Source organism: Perca fluviatilis, chromosome 3 (genome assembly GCF_010015445.1).
Source record: "Perca fluviatilis chromosome 3, GENO_Pfluv_1.0, whole genome shotgun sequence".
NCBI lineage: Eukaryota > Metazoa > Chordata > Actinopteri > Perciformes > Percidae > Perca > Perca fluviatilis.
Genome location: NC_053114.1, coordinates 17,904,021 through 17,919,709, shown reverse-complemented (window position 1 = coordinate 17,919,709; position 15,689 = coordinate 17,904,021).

Sequence of the window (15,689 nt, the reverse complement as noted above, 5' to 3'; positions counted from 1 at the left end):
AATGCACACACACTAGCACATGCATACATTTAGATGCATGCAACATAAACATCCAACGCATGATGTTACGCACAGATAGGCTTGTGATAAGACTAGCTGTCAAAAAAAAAAAAAAAAAGAATAAAGGAGTGATGGTTGGAGGGAGTCACTTTTCATCCATCCATCCATCCATCCATCTTCGTCCGCTTATCCGGTGTCGGGTCGCGGGGGGAGCAGCTCCAGCAGGGGACCCCAAACTTCCCTTTCCCGAGCAACATTAACCAGCTCCGACTGGGGGATCCCGAGGCGTTCCCAGGCCAGGTTGGAGATATAATCCCTCCACCTAGTCCTGGGTCTTCCCCGAGGCCTCCTCCCAGCTGGACGTGCCTGGAACACCTCCCTAGGGAGGCGCCCCAGGGGCATCCTCACCAGATGCCCGAACCACCTCAACTGGCTCCTTTCGACGCAAGGAGCAGCGGCTCTAACCGAGCTCCTCACGGATGACTGAGCTTTTCACCCTATCTCTAAGGGAGACGCCAGCCACCCTCCTGAGGAAACCCATTTCGGCCGCTTGCACCCTGGATCTCGTTCTTTCGGTCATGACCCAGCCTTCATGACCATAGGTGAGGGTAGGAACGAAAACTGACCGGTAGATCGAGAGCTTTGCCTTCTGGCTCAGCTCTCTTTTCGTCACAACGGTGCGATAGATGGAATGTAATACCGCACCCGCTGCGCCGATTCTCCGACCAATCTCCCGCTCCATTGTCCCCTCACTCGCGAACAAAACCCCAAGGTACTTGAACTCCTTCACTTGGGGTAAGGACTCATTCCCTACCTGAAGAAGGCATTCCATCGGTTTCCTGCTGAGAACCATGGCCTCCGATTTAGAGGTGCTGATCCTCATCCCAACCGCTTCACACTCGGCTGCGAACCGATCCAGTGAGTGCTGAAGGTCGCAGGCCGAAGATTGCTATCAGAACCACATAATCTGAAAAAGCAGCAATGAGATCCCCAGCCCACCGAACTGCAACCCCTCCCCACCCCGACTACGCCTCGATATCCTGTCCATAAATATTACAAACAGGATTGGTGACAAAGCGCAGCCCTGGCGGAGGCCAACCCTCACCTGAAACGAGTCCGACTTACTGCGAGAACGGACACAGCTCTCACTTTGGTCATACAGAGATTGGATGGCCCTGAGTAGAAGCCCCTCACCCCATACTCCCGCGCACCTCCCACAGTATCTCCCGGGGGACCCGGTCATACGCCTTCTCCAAATCCACAAAACACATGTAGACCGGTTGGGCATACTCCCAGGCCCCCTCCAGGATCCTTGCGAGAGTGAAGAGCTGGTCCGGTTTGTCCCACGACAGGAACGGAATCCGCATTGTTCCTCTTCAATCTGAGGTTCGACTATCGGCCGAACCCTCCTTTCCAGCACCTTGGAGTAGACTTTACCAGGGAGGCTGAGAAGTGTGATACCCCTGTAATTGGCACACACCCTCTGGTCCCCCTTTTTAAAAAGGGGAACCACCACCCCAGTCTGCCACTCCTTTGGCACTGTTCCAGACTTCCACGCAATGTTGAAGAGACGTGTCAACCAGGACAGCCCCTCCACACCCAGAGCCTTGAGCATTTTTCATGTGTTTTCAATTTGCAGAATGGAGAATTAAATTGCTTGTTGAGGAATGACCACTCACTCCTCTATCAAAGACATGCATAGTCACATACCATAGGACTGAACGTCTGGTAGGCATTCATGGGTAAGTTCACACAAATACAGAAACATGCAGAAAAAAAAAAATAGATCATAAAAACAGGATTCAGTGTCAAAACATGACAACAGGAATGCAGATGTCCAAATCACAAACACGGGATGTCACGGTGGCTTAGCGGTCCAAAAACGCATCCCACATAACAGCATAACATAACATCCCCGATTTGAATACCGCCGGGGACCTTTGTTGCATGTCATCCCCCCCCTCTCTCTCTCCTCCCCACATTTCCTGTATGCCTCTTCACTGTTTACTATCAAGCAAAGCAAGAAATGGCCAAAACATAACCTTAAAAAACATCACAAACAACTTTTGACCATCATATATAATCATCACTTCAAATGTTAACTTCCTGCAGAAGCTTAAGGTAACAACCGCGGAAACATTTATAGTCAAATATCGAGATTGAAAGAAAAAGGGTTTTCATTTCACTGATCTGCACATAAGTACAGGAGGGCTCTGATAGCACATGCACATTTTTGCAGCCTGAGCTCTCTCTCTCTCACACACACACACACACACACACACACACACACACACACACACACACACACACTTTGGTTGGGAATGGGGAACAACAAAGAGGCGCCTCTTTCTATTCTGATGTACATCCCATCCTCTCAATTTATCAGATGGTCTCTTTGAATTAGTGAAGGCAAATCAAACAACTAGTGATTCTGTGGCCGTTTCATTCACTTGTCCATCCGCCTGGCCACACTTAAGTCTCATTATTAGCACCAAATGTTTCCAGAGAAAAAGCATGCGTTTGTTGTCATACGTGTGTGTGTGTGTGTGTGTGTGTGTGTGTGTGTGTGTGTGTGTGTGTGTGTGTGTGTGTGTGTGTGTTTATTTTACTTCACAAGGGACGGAGGAAGCAGATGCTAAAAAGAACAACAACATCTCTTACACTGCAAGGTCACTCATCTAGATGCAGCAAGATGAAAGTAAATTGCTTAAATTGAAAGTACAGATTAAAATGTGCTTTGAAACTGCAACGCTTGCAAGCAGAAAATACACAAATACACACAAAAAAACACACGTACTAAACATAGTACATACTAACACAGAGAGAGTACTTTTGGTCCATTTCTCTGCTTTCTGGCTCTCTCTGCCAAAGCCGCATCTCTTTAGAAATTTAAGGATGGTGATTAGGCTGAAAATCATCCATCTGTACTCCTTCCTGTCCTTTTTTCTTAAAAGCCCGGAGGAGAAACCAGCAATTACATTTACAAGTCTTAGTGTGGAAAGGTGCTTAGAGGGTTTCTTTGTGGGCTTTAGCAAGTACATGTGCTCTCTCTCTGGTGCAATAAAATCTGACAGAGTGTCTGCGTAATGCTTCATTTGAAAGTGGAATTAAATGACAGGGAAAGAAGCTAAAATTTCTCCAAGTTGGATTGAAAAAAGGTTTTGCAGTATACTTTTGCAGTACAGCCTCTACAGTCGGGAAAGGCCATCATAGTCTGATTCATGTGCCAAGCACCCTTACATTGACAGTTGGTTAATGGCACACATTGCTTTGAAAAGTGACTTAAAAGGCAGGCATGTAAAAGCAAGGAAGAGAAAAGGATTGTTGAAATTTGAAGAAATGGAAGTGCAGACAGGAAGGGGCCATTATATGAGAAGATACAGGCAATTGGATTGTGGATAAACTATAAACAAAACTGCTTAATGAGAGAGAAAAAAAAAAGCGCATACAGGGACTTTTCCCAGTTCTCCCTTATTGAGTTTCAGCCGAGCTCCACAATCAACTAGTACTCTGACCCCACAAAGAGAGACAGTGAGAGAGATGGCAAGAGGGAGAGAACTAGGCTGCAGAGATTTTAATTCACTGGTATATTATATAATGGCTGCTAAGATTTCCCTGCAGTGAATGGCTGCTGCGTTCCAAGATAACCTCTGAAAAATGACATGACAACCTCCTTTTATGCATGCATATGAACTGCCACCTGTGTTTTATCATGAGCCATTATTGTTAAGGAAGACTATGGAATGGGAGACATACAGAAATAATTATGTGGAGTCCACCAGAGCAATGCATTATATTATGCAATGATGTCCAGAAATTATTTTTGAAAAATAGAACATCGATGGTGTTCCCTCAACTGTTTTTGTCAGCGTTTTCTCACTGTCCAAACACAGTAGCTCTGTTGCCTCAAGATAACAAACTGTGCACTATTATTCATTTTCTATCTTCGGTTTCTCACCAGCACTTCAATGAAATCACACCTGGATTATGTGATCAAGCTTCATATTCACTGCGATCGTCTTTGAACTTTAAAGTCATATTCACACACTGAAGAGGCAGAAAAAACATGACATTGTAGTAAATTAAACATGCAAAAAAATGGAACATCATTAATATAAATCCTGTTTAAGTAGGGTTGGGTACCGAACTCTGTACTTTTTTGGGTACCGTCGGAATTGCGTCGGTACTACCGAAAAATCGAATCACGTTAAATCAAATGATGCCAAATTTCGGTACCTGAGAGCACGTAAGCGTGAGCATCTGTTCTCTCTGCATGTGTGACAGAGCAGGTCTCCGACACACAAATGCAGAGGTGCGGTGTAGACGGAGCCAAATTACGTCGCTGTTACAGTTTTCAAAACTTCACGCAGACGCCGTTCGCTAATATAACGGTGAGCCAAAAGCACGTTCCACTTCTTCCGAGACAGACAGGGGCAGCAGTGTTTTCTATGCCCTGGTGACTGACTGATAGGCTGGAGATTGTAGGCCCAACAGTGTTCTCTATGCCCTGGTGACTGACTGACAGGCTGGAGATTATAGGCCCAACAGTGTTCTCTATACCCTGGTGACTGACTGACAGGCTGGAAATTGTAGGGCAAAGCAACTTTATTTGTATAGCACATTTCAGCAACAAGGTAATTCAAAGTGCTTTACATAAAACATTAAAGAGATAGAAAATAAAAACATGCTAAAATAGAATAAGATACAAATACAAGAATAAAAGTTATAGTGCAGTGTAAGAAATTAATAATCATTTGATTTAATAGGTTGGAGGACGGGTTTGGGGGGAGATGGAGGGGTTTTATTTTGTGTGGTGTGTAAAATGTTCTAAATAATTAACAAAATGTAAGTAAATAGGATAAACAGGTTTGGAATTATTTTTACAAATGAAATACGTTTTTTGTTATTACAGAGAAAAGAGCAAAAGAACCGGAAAAAGGTACTGTTGGGAACCGGAACTGAATTTCAGGTACCGGTAACGCTATGTTTTAATACATGTTATAAACTAGAAATAAAGAATTAGATGTGACAACATAGGGTGTCTTGTTACCCTGCCAAGCTCAATGTGTTGGCTTTGTAAGCTTACTTGTTTCACAACAGAAAATAATAAAGAGAAAGCTATCACTGTTGATGCAGATATCCCGGTGACATGACATCATAGATAAGATGTAAACATTAGCAACCTGTTATTAAGATAGCTAGCAGTGAAATGTTGGCATGTTAGCAGGCTAATTTGGTAGCAATACAGCGGGGAAAATAAGTACTGAATGCGTCAACATTTTTCCCAGTAAATATATTTCCGATGGGGCTATTGGAATGAAATTTTCAAGAAATCTAAATATGCATGTCCATGACAAAAGTTATGTGTAATAAAGTGGAATGATAATGGGAATAAATATTGAACACATGAAGAAAAAGGGTGTAAAAAGGCATGGGAAGCCAATAAACCAGCTGAAATCTGTCAGTATTTAGGAAGCAATCCTGCCCCCTATTAGTGCAAATTAATATCAGCTGGATTAGTCCTAATTGATGGCCTATAAAAAGGTTTCTCATTACCAAGGTGTCACTCAAGAAGCATTTCATGATGCGTAAAAGCAAAGAGCAGTCCCAAGACCTTCGTAAGCTTATTGTAGAAAAACATACGGATGGCATTGGTTACAGACGAATATCTAAACTTCTGAAAGTTCCAGTGAGCGCTGTTGGGGCCATTATCCGGAAGTGGCAAGAACATAATTTCACCATTAACCGGCCACGACCAGGGGCTCCTCGCTAAATTTCTGACAGAGGAGTCCATAGAATACTTAGAAGAGTTGTCGAAGAACCAAGGCCCACTCGCAGAGATCTTCAGAAAGACCTGGAAGAAGCAGATACAGCTGTTTCAAAGAAAACAATTAGTAATGCACTCAACCGCCATGGCCTCTATGCACGCACACCACGCAACACAACACTGCTCAAGAAAAGGCATGTGGAAGCTTGCTTAATGTTTGCTGCACAACATCTGGACAAGACAATGACCTACTGGGAGAATATAATCTGGTCAGATGAGAACAAAATTGAACTCTTTGGCTGTCATAGCATACACCATGTTTGGAGGAGAAATGGCACTGCACATCACCCTAAAAACACCATACCAACAGTGAAGTTTGGAGGTGGGAGCATCATGGTGTGGGGCTGTTTTTCAGCATCTGGCACTGGCAGACTTCATATAATTGAAGGAAGGCTGAATGGAGAAATGTACCGTGACATTCTTGATAAGAATCTGCTGCCATCCACCAGGATGCTGAAGATGAAACGAGGGTGGACAATGATCCCAAACACACAGCCAAGGAAACTCTCAATTGGTTTCAGAGAAAGAAAATTAGAATGGCCCAGTCAATCACCCGACTTGAATCCAACTGAAAAGCTCTGGAAATAACTGAAGATCAGAGTTTATAGAAGATGCCCCCGGAACCTTCAAGACAGTTTGTGTGGAAGATTGGGCAAAAATTACAGCTGAGCAATGTGTGCGACTAGTTTCTTCATAGAGGAGGCGTCTTGAAGCTGTCATTACCAACAAAGGCTTTTCTACTAAGTATTAAATAAATTTCAGCAAGTGTGTTCAATACTTTTTCCCTGTGTCATTTCACTTTATTACACACAACTTAATTTATGGACTTATTTGTTTTGATATCTTTGTATGTGTGCATTACTTGGGTTGTTACTGACATCTGGTGAAAATTGCATGCCAATAGTCCCATCAGAAATATCTTTACTGAGAAAAATGTTGACACGTTCAATACTTATTTTCCCCGCAGTATGTATCACCAAAGTAAGAGAGCTACAGTACATAAGAGCTTTATGTTACATAAGGTCAACATATCCATTCACAATATTACCATGTTGTCATCCAACAAAAGTGCACTTTTAAAAAGGTTGTGGCAATTTATACCCATTAATGACCTCGGCACTCCAAGTGTTAGTCTGTGATTCAGTCACTTACCATTACCTCGGCAGCAGGCCTCATATTTCAGACACTGCAAAGTTATACATTGTTTGTCGGGCTATTTCGTTATAAATTCACTTCTGAGACTTTTTTAAGTGAGAAATCAACTATATAAAGCTCAAATATGGGCCATTTTACGAAAATTGATGGCTAATTGCAAATTTGGTAAGACTGTGTGTCAGAGTTAAGCCGGTGCTGCCTCGCCGCCCGCCGGTGCTGCCTCGCCGCCCGCCGGTGCTGCCTCGCCGCCCGGCCTGCCTTCCTTCACAGACCCCGGCCTGCTATGAGGTACTTGGAGCTCCGTCACGGCTGGCAGCCCACAGCAGGGACAACCAACACCGCTGCCCTGACAGAGCTCCAGGGCCTTCAACTCCCCTCTTCCTGCTAGCTAAATGGCCCGTTGTGTGAGAGTGAGAGCGCGGTCAGCGAGCTTGTTACACCAGCAATCTCTTACCACATGTTACACACATGTCACGGCACTTATACAAAATCTAACTAAATGTCTTATAAACCTAACAACGGTGTCCGATTTCAAGTTAATTAATATTTGTGAAGATTAGCTAGGTGTTTCGTTAGCTGTGACTGTCCCTTCAATCCTAGCTACAAATCACGGATAGTTAGCTTCCTTTTCGCCTTAATTAGAGTATATTTACAGTTTGAATTTCGTCACGCCACTTACACAACATCTAACTAAATCTCTTATAAACCTAACAACGGTGTCCGATTTCAAGTTAATAGTTGTGAAGACTAGCTAGGTGTTTCGTTAGCTGTGACTGTCCCTTCAATCCTAGCTACAAATCACGGATAGTTAGCTTCCTTTTCGCCTTAATTAGAGTATATTTACAGTTTGAATTTCGTCACGCCACTTACACAACATCTAACTAAATGTCTTATAAACCTAACAACGGTGTCCGATTTCAAGTTAATAGTTGTGAAGACTAGCTAGGTGTTTCGTTAGCTGTGACTGTCCCTTCAATCCTAGCTACAAATCACGGATAGTTAGCTTCCTTTTCGCCTTAATTAGAGTATATTTACAGTTTGAATTTCGTCACGCCACTTACACAACATCTAACTAAATGTCTTATAAACCTAACAACGGTGTCCGATTTCAAGTTAATAGTTGTGAAGACTAGCTAGGTGTTTCGTTAGCTGTGACTGTCCCTTCAATCCTAGCTACAAATCACGGATAGTTAGCTTCCTTTTCGCCTTAATTCGAGTATATTTACAGTTTGAATTTCGTCACGCCACTTACACAACATCTAACTAAATGTCTTATAAACCTAACAACGGTGTCCGATTTCAAGTTAATTAATTTTTGTGAATTCCAGAGGAATTCTAAGAGGAGGCTAGCTAGCTCTCATTGATAGAGCTCCATCCAGCCGCAGGCTCTATCAATGAGACTCACAGACAAGCGGCGTTTATTTCCCCAATCGTTTGTTTAAATAACTCAACACATTATAATTACACACATTAAAAGAGTAACTGGAACCTGTGGTAAGAGAATGCTGGCGTAACAAGCTCGCTGACCGCGCTTTCACTCACATACACCGGGCATTTAGCTAGCAGGAAGAGAGGAGTTGCAGGCCCAGGAGCTCTGTCAGAGCAGCGGCGTTTCGTAGTCCATTAGCCCAAAACGGTGACTTTGCGCGGGTATGGAGTGCTGTGGGTTGCCAGCCGTGACTGAGCTCCATCTACCTCACAGCAGGCCGGGGTCTGTGAAGGAAGGCAGGCCAGGCGGCGAGGCAGCTACACAGGCAGCACCAGCCTCTGAACTCCGACACACAGTCGGACAAAATTTGCAATTAGACATCAATTTTTGTAAAACGGCCCGTATTTGACCTCTACATAGTTGAGTTCTCGCATAAAAAAGTCTCAGAAGTGAATTTAATGGTAAAATAGCATATGAACAATGTATACAATTTCTGAGATTTGCACGACCTAGCTAGATTCAGAAGACTAACTGATCTCAGGTCAGTTGTGTAGCTTATGCAAATGTTGGGGCGTGACAAAGAGAGAGACTAGAGCCAAATGAGGAGGAGCCGCAATAGTTGACGTCAACTATGGGGCTTGTTGAGATTCGCCCATTTTCAGAGGCAGTTTCAAATAGTGAGATTTGCAGAGAAAAGAGGTGTCAATGGGATTTAGAGGTTCTATGTATGTCCTAGTTACCCACTAAACTGTCATTATTCAACTATGACAAGGTAAAATCAGTTTTGCATTCTATCACCCCTTTAAAGTTAATTTAACTTAGAATTACATTTTTTCATTACTTTCAATAGATGTACATTAAAATAAACCTACATTTTTACCAGTCCAACGTGTGAGCATTCCTGGCAGCCTGCCCACAGCTGGAAAACAAATATGTTACAGGCAGTACTATGTGACATTAGTGTGACACGGAATTGAATCTAGATTCAGGTCATACAGGATTACCATGCATGGCATCAACCCGCTGATACAGGCCTGTGTCTGAGAGAAAGAGCCAAGAGATACAGATAGAGAACAGTGTTAAGAGCAGGAAGAGAGAGTGAGATGAATATCTGGCCAATGTGGTTCTTTAAGATGCACAGACCCTTCTCCAGCACCTGCAGGTAAAGGTGCTTATCTGCCAGGTTTCATCTGCTCACAAGGCTCTGTGTGTGTGTGTGTGTGTGTGTGTGTGTGTGTGTGTGTGTGTGTGTGTGTGTGTGTGTGTGTGTGTGTGTGTGTGTGTGTGTGTGTGTGTGTGTGTGTCAGAGAGAGTGTAAAAAGTGTTTTGGAGACGGGTATGTGAGTAGGGCAAGTTGCAGCAAGCCTATCAAGCACATATTCACTTGCTGAGACTTTAAAGATCTGACTGAGTCGAACTCTTGTTGTGTTCAGGTTAGGGATTATCACAAGAAAGTGTCCATTTGATAGCTACATAACCCTTAACCTGCTTTGTCTAGGTGGAAATAAACGTTATTACTCTTTTCTATTTTGTTTCTTTCCACATCTTTTATCCGCCCCCCCCCACTGTAGCCTGACTCAGGCACTTCACAGTGTGGGTGTTTTTGGGAGCTTTGTTAGTAAACCAGTGTATTATCCCAATTGCTTTATGACTAAAGCCTAGCCTGCTATTACAGTGCTTTGTCATAAGAAAATCACATCTTCCCAGACACTTACCCTGAGACACACCCCAACACACACACACACACACACACACACACACACAATCCCCGAGGGACACATACACATTGTAGCCCTCATCACCTACTACTGTAAAACCCTGAGCCTGGGAAAGCCCCCGATGCAAAAATACATACAAACACACATAAACAGCCTGTCATGTAGACCTGCCCTCAGGCAAACACTGTGGCTGAGAGAGGGTGCTGTAATAATGATAAAAGGCTTACGCCATGTGCCGCAATATTTTCTCACATAACAAAGAGCCCTTTTAATCGCTGTTCAGATTAGAATAATACAATCGGACATGAATTACTGATCAGAGCACACCTGCATGAAGACAAGCCATATGAATTACAAAAATACTTATACTAATATAACTATGGCCCATGGTTCAGATAATGTGGGGCAGTTGTAAGTGCTGCACTCTGCTTTTGTTACCAGGCTTAATTGAACATAGCTTGGATCTGACGTTGGCTAACAACATGAAGTTAGCTCCCTCCTGCATTAGTGCCAGAGCAAATTAATTCTCCCTACAGATCAATGGGCTTATAGTCTATACACATCAGCACGGAGAGATTTTACGAGTGGGCTGCTGTATCAGCTGCCTAATTTTCTGCCTCTACTCCACAGCCATCCCCCTACCAACCTCATTTATCACTGAGAAGATATCAGATCAACACACGAGGCCAATACAGTGCCAACAACTTTCTCCTGTCGTTTCCCTCTTTTTCATTTATATAGATACAAACACAAACGTGCCCTCACTGCCCTGCACAGAGTCCAGATCAATACGTAATGGGCGTCACACCGAGCAGATGAGCTCTCTCTGACTCTTCCCATCCTGATTGAACACTGTCTCTTTGTGTTGTTAAGGGCATTCGCCAGTCTTAGAGAGAGCGAAGGATTGAAGGAGGGTAGCTAGCTGGAAGGATAAAGAGGAGCAAGGACAGAGAGTGACGGAGGGGAGAAGATGGCACGGAAAGGAGGGAAGAGCGGAGTGCCAAGATGTTGCACAACAACCTCTAGTCTTTCCAACAGGCAGAATTATCATTCAGGGCCAAAACACATCAACAACGATCCAATACCCTGGACTTACAGATACAGCTTAGTACCACCCCCATCCTCAACAGCACATAGCCACACATAAAAGAAGCTTTCAGCCATTTTCATCTATCTAAATGTAGCTAAGAAAATGTACATCTTATGAAATATCTTATGACATATCTATAGACGTTATAGTTACTCTTAAAGGATACGAAGTATATAATAACAAATCTCATTAAAATTCCATTAATCAATACTTTTCAACATCCTTATGCTGTCTGTAGCATGAAGCCCATTTGTCCTTATTGAAGATGTAAATCTTTAAATAGTGACACAAATACATACATTTGATTTATTTTTAAAGGCTCAGTCATTTTCTTAAAAAAAGCTGGGCAATGTAGTTTTTAGAAAATACTCAAACTCAACTTAAAAAAAATAAGTGCATTTGTCTGGGACTATTTTCAGATGCAGATTTATACACTTTTGGTGTACTAGTTAGTATTTACAGTGTGACTGACTCAAAACAAATTACAGTGCCCATGTACATGGTAATGAAGAAACGTTTCAGCCAGTGCGATTGTGTGGGCACATTTTTGTGTTTTAAAAAATGTAACAATGAAGGTCTACGGCACAGAGGAACAAGCTATATCAGGCTTTAGCTACACAAGCAATACTTGTTTAGATTTTTTGACAGTTAAAAAAAATAGAGGGTCGCCAGATTTGTCTTCTGAATGACAAATTCAAAACTATTCTCTAAAGTTGCCAATAACTAGAGTTGTCATAACCAATTGTCTGAACTCCATTTACAAATTTCATGAAAAAAATGTTTTTTTAGAGTGAAAGTAAAGCTACAATGTACTAATCTACCTAAACTATGGTATATAACAAATACCAGCCAAATTGGATCTAATGCCATCAAATGGGGGTAGTCGTTCTACAATGTAAAATCTAACTTTAAATGTACTTTTCTTTCAAAATTATAGACCCAAACCATATTTCCAAAACTCTATCCAGCCAGGACTAACTGCTTTCAGAATACGGTTCAAGTGCTTTTAAAAATACATCACGTGGAGAAAATGGCCAAGAACCTTTAGTCCCTGACAATCTGCCCTTGAGTGCCGCCCTTGCAATACTAGCTAATCAGAGTAGTAGCCTTAGTGCGGCAGTTGCGCCTCTGCATTATGTGAAAAGTAAAAAAGGCTGTCGACTGGCTTTTGGAGCACTTCAAAAAGCCCAAAGCAGTGTGAGCTAGAGAACAAGTGACATACACACACAGGGGGCCAATGGCTTGTGTGTGTGTCTGTGTGTACTTGCTGTATAGGTGCATGTGTGTTTGCGTGTGCTTATGCATGTGTGTGTTTATATGCGTGCTATGTGTGTGTGTGGGTGTATGTGCTGGGTTAGGGGAGGCCTATTAAAAAGCTGCCTGAGGAGAGGCCTTTCAGTTGGGAATCTATGGGGGGCAGAGAGGATGGCAGGGCCATTGTGTGTCAGAGTTCCATCCTGAGAGCTGGAATTAGAGCCTTTTTCCTCTGCTCGGCTGTAAGACTCTGTACCACCACGACCCCGTGTTTAATTAGAGCAGCTCTAGAGAGACAGCCGCGAGAGAAGAGAGGGAGGAACAGGAGCGATGAAGCTAAAAAGACAAAGGAAAAATATCAACATAATCATTGGAGGAAAGAGGGTGAAAAAAAAAAGAAAAATTGGAATCATACTGTTTGGCAATACTGTGCAAGTCTGATTAGAAGTGTAATGACGTGAATTATGTCAACATGATGTGAGCTATGATAAAAGGTTAGCCCTGGTGAAAAGCTCTGTAGCTTGCCACTGATTGGTAATATGACTAATTTTTACAGGGTGCATTTTACTTTTAATTCAATAAGCTTCCACCCTTTCAGGATTCCTCACATAAATAATGATCGAGGAGTGCATAATATGCCTTTGTGGAGGTTATAGTCTAATCAAATTAGGTAAACAAACATTAATGGATGATAATGAATGTGAGCATTATCTCCAAATAGAGTGGCCATTAATATTGATGATTGTTTTTATTCTGATGCATTACAAACCAAAGCAACATCAATATTTGTCAGAGCAAATGAGTGTGAGAATGTACATTTTCAGTGATTGGATAACTAAATGGATAGATGGAGGAGATAAACACAGGCTGTTGTCTCCTCTGCTGATGATCTATCCGTTTAGGCTTGTAAGGTTCATTTATGGTAAATGGGCTGATTGTTATGGGAGGTAAACAATGTGTCAAGCTTTATTCCAAAACAACTCATTCTGCTTAACAGTTAATGCCATTAAGGCCTGCTGGTAAAAGGGCTTGTCTTCCAAAGAGCTGCTTGTTTGTTACTGGCAGGGCGATCAAACAGGCTGTCCAATTGAAAGGTGTGTGTGTGTGTGTGTGTGTGTGTGTGTGTGTGTGTGTGTGTGTGTGTGTGTGTGTGTGTGTGTGTGTGTGTGGTGTGTGTGTGTGTGGTGTGGGGTGTGTGTGTGTTTAAACTCCCACCTGACAAGACTCCTCACAAAAAGTTTTGTGATGTTGATGATGGATTTTCTAAAATCCCCATGTCATAATATAACACTGTAAAGCAATGTAATGTAAAAAATAAGGCCTGTCATGGGACTTCACAAGACTGGGTCTACAGTACACATGCACATATACCCTAGAGTGAGCTGTGTGTTGACCCTAGCTATATTTGGGCTCTCTCTCTCTCCAGTGTGTCTTAATCCCACTGTCTGCTGTCTTTCACCTGATTAGTCTGATCATTCACTTCTGACAGGCCCATTTCTTAACCACACACACACACACACACACACACACACACAACACACACACACACAACACACACACACACACACACACACACACAACACCCACACACACACACACACACACACACACACACACACACACACACACACACACACACACACAATAAAAGCCTGAAGAGAATGCCATGCTTGCCCACTCACAGGGAAAATATCCATCATAGCCTGCAGTTAACGGCGTCACACATCACTTCACATGACCAGTCGCAAACACTGGCTCATTTAGTGTGAGGTGCATACACACACATAATTAAAGCTGATCAATGTATATAAATCCCTCAGGAAAAGGTTTCCACACCAAATATGCATAATGTACCACATATATTCCCTTAGGGGATTTCAGTGCAGAGAGATAGAGAGGTATGAATTCAAGACGGAAGAAAGAAATAAATGCAAATGTGAGGTACGACTGTGGAGTAGAAGCTAGGTTTCTCATACAATGCTTGAACAATATTGTCCTTCACCTGCTGAGATCTAAAGCAGTAATCAAGAGGCTTGGAGAGCCATGGCGACTATTTCAGTGCGGGGGACCTCTCAGACTCTGACTGACTCCCTCAGGCTAAAGATAAGAGGAAGCAAAGTGTGTGTGTGTGTGTGTGTGTGTGTGTGTGTGTGTGTGTGTGTGTGTGTGTGTGTGTGTGTGTGTGTGTGTGTGTGTGTGTACTCATGCATGTAGGTGAACAAAGTGTATCCCTCCCCCTCCAGTGCCATCTCTCTCTCTCTGTTGCTCCCCCTCTCATTGATCCTGTATTCTAAGCAGTTCCTCGATGACCAACCTGCTGTAAGAGCTGTTGTTGTAGTCAAAGTTGATTTAGTTGAACTTGTTGTGCCTGAACTCCGAGGGACCATCCTGCTCAGCGGCTGTAAATTACATTTATTTACAAGGAGGATCAAGAGAGGGAGGAAAATGTGAGTGTGGGTGTTTTATCTGTGTTCATGTTGAATGTGTCCAAACCAAGTCGGTATCGCTTTCTAATAAGGCACCCCCCCTTATTTAACAGGTATACAGTTGGAACAAAGGTTATAATCATTAACGAAAACGAACGAAATAACAAAAAGTAGGTGGGAAAAAAAACATAGTCGTAAACTGAAATGAAAAAAAAAGAGGCATTACAAAAAAACGATAACTAACTAAAACTGTAATGTCTGTTTGCAAAACTAACTAAAATAAAATTATCAAATAAATGTCTTCGTCTTTGTCAATGTCTTTCATAGAGCAAATAACGTTATATCTTTCAGAGTTGACACTGTTTTATACAGTCTATGCCGTAGACATATATAGTTTCCGACTGGGAACCCAGAAATCCTGACATTCCATGTCAAATTGAACACAAGATAGTCCGTGCCCCTCGCCTGGCATCATGGCGGTGTTTGATTATGACTGTGTCAAATAAAAGCAAGTGCCTCGCAGTGAAAGGTGGTAAAATATGTGGACAATTTATTAAAGGGAAAAATCCCATGAATTCGAAAGTACATTTGAGAAGCACGCACAAGGAGGCTAACCTAGCTTACCTTAACAAGGTAAAGGAGAACGCAAAGCCCCCTTTCCCCGAAACAGTAGCTAACCCCGGTACAGGGCATGGATGTATGGGTACAGGACCAGGCAGCATGACGGAGACAACCGCAGGACAGAGAACACTACAGGAGGGCTTTCACCGTCACCGACCGATAAGCTACT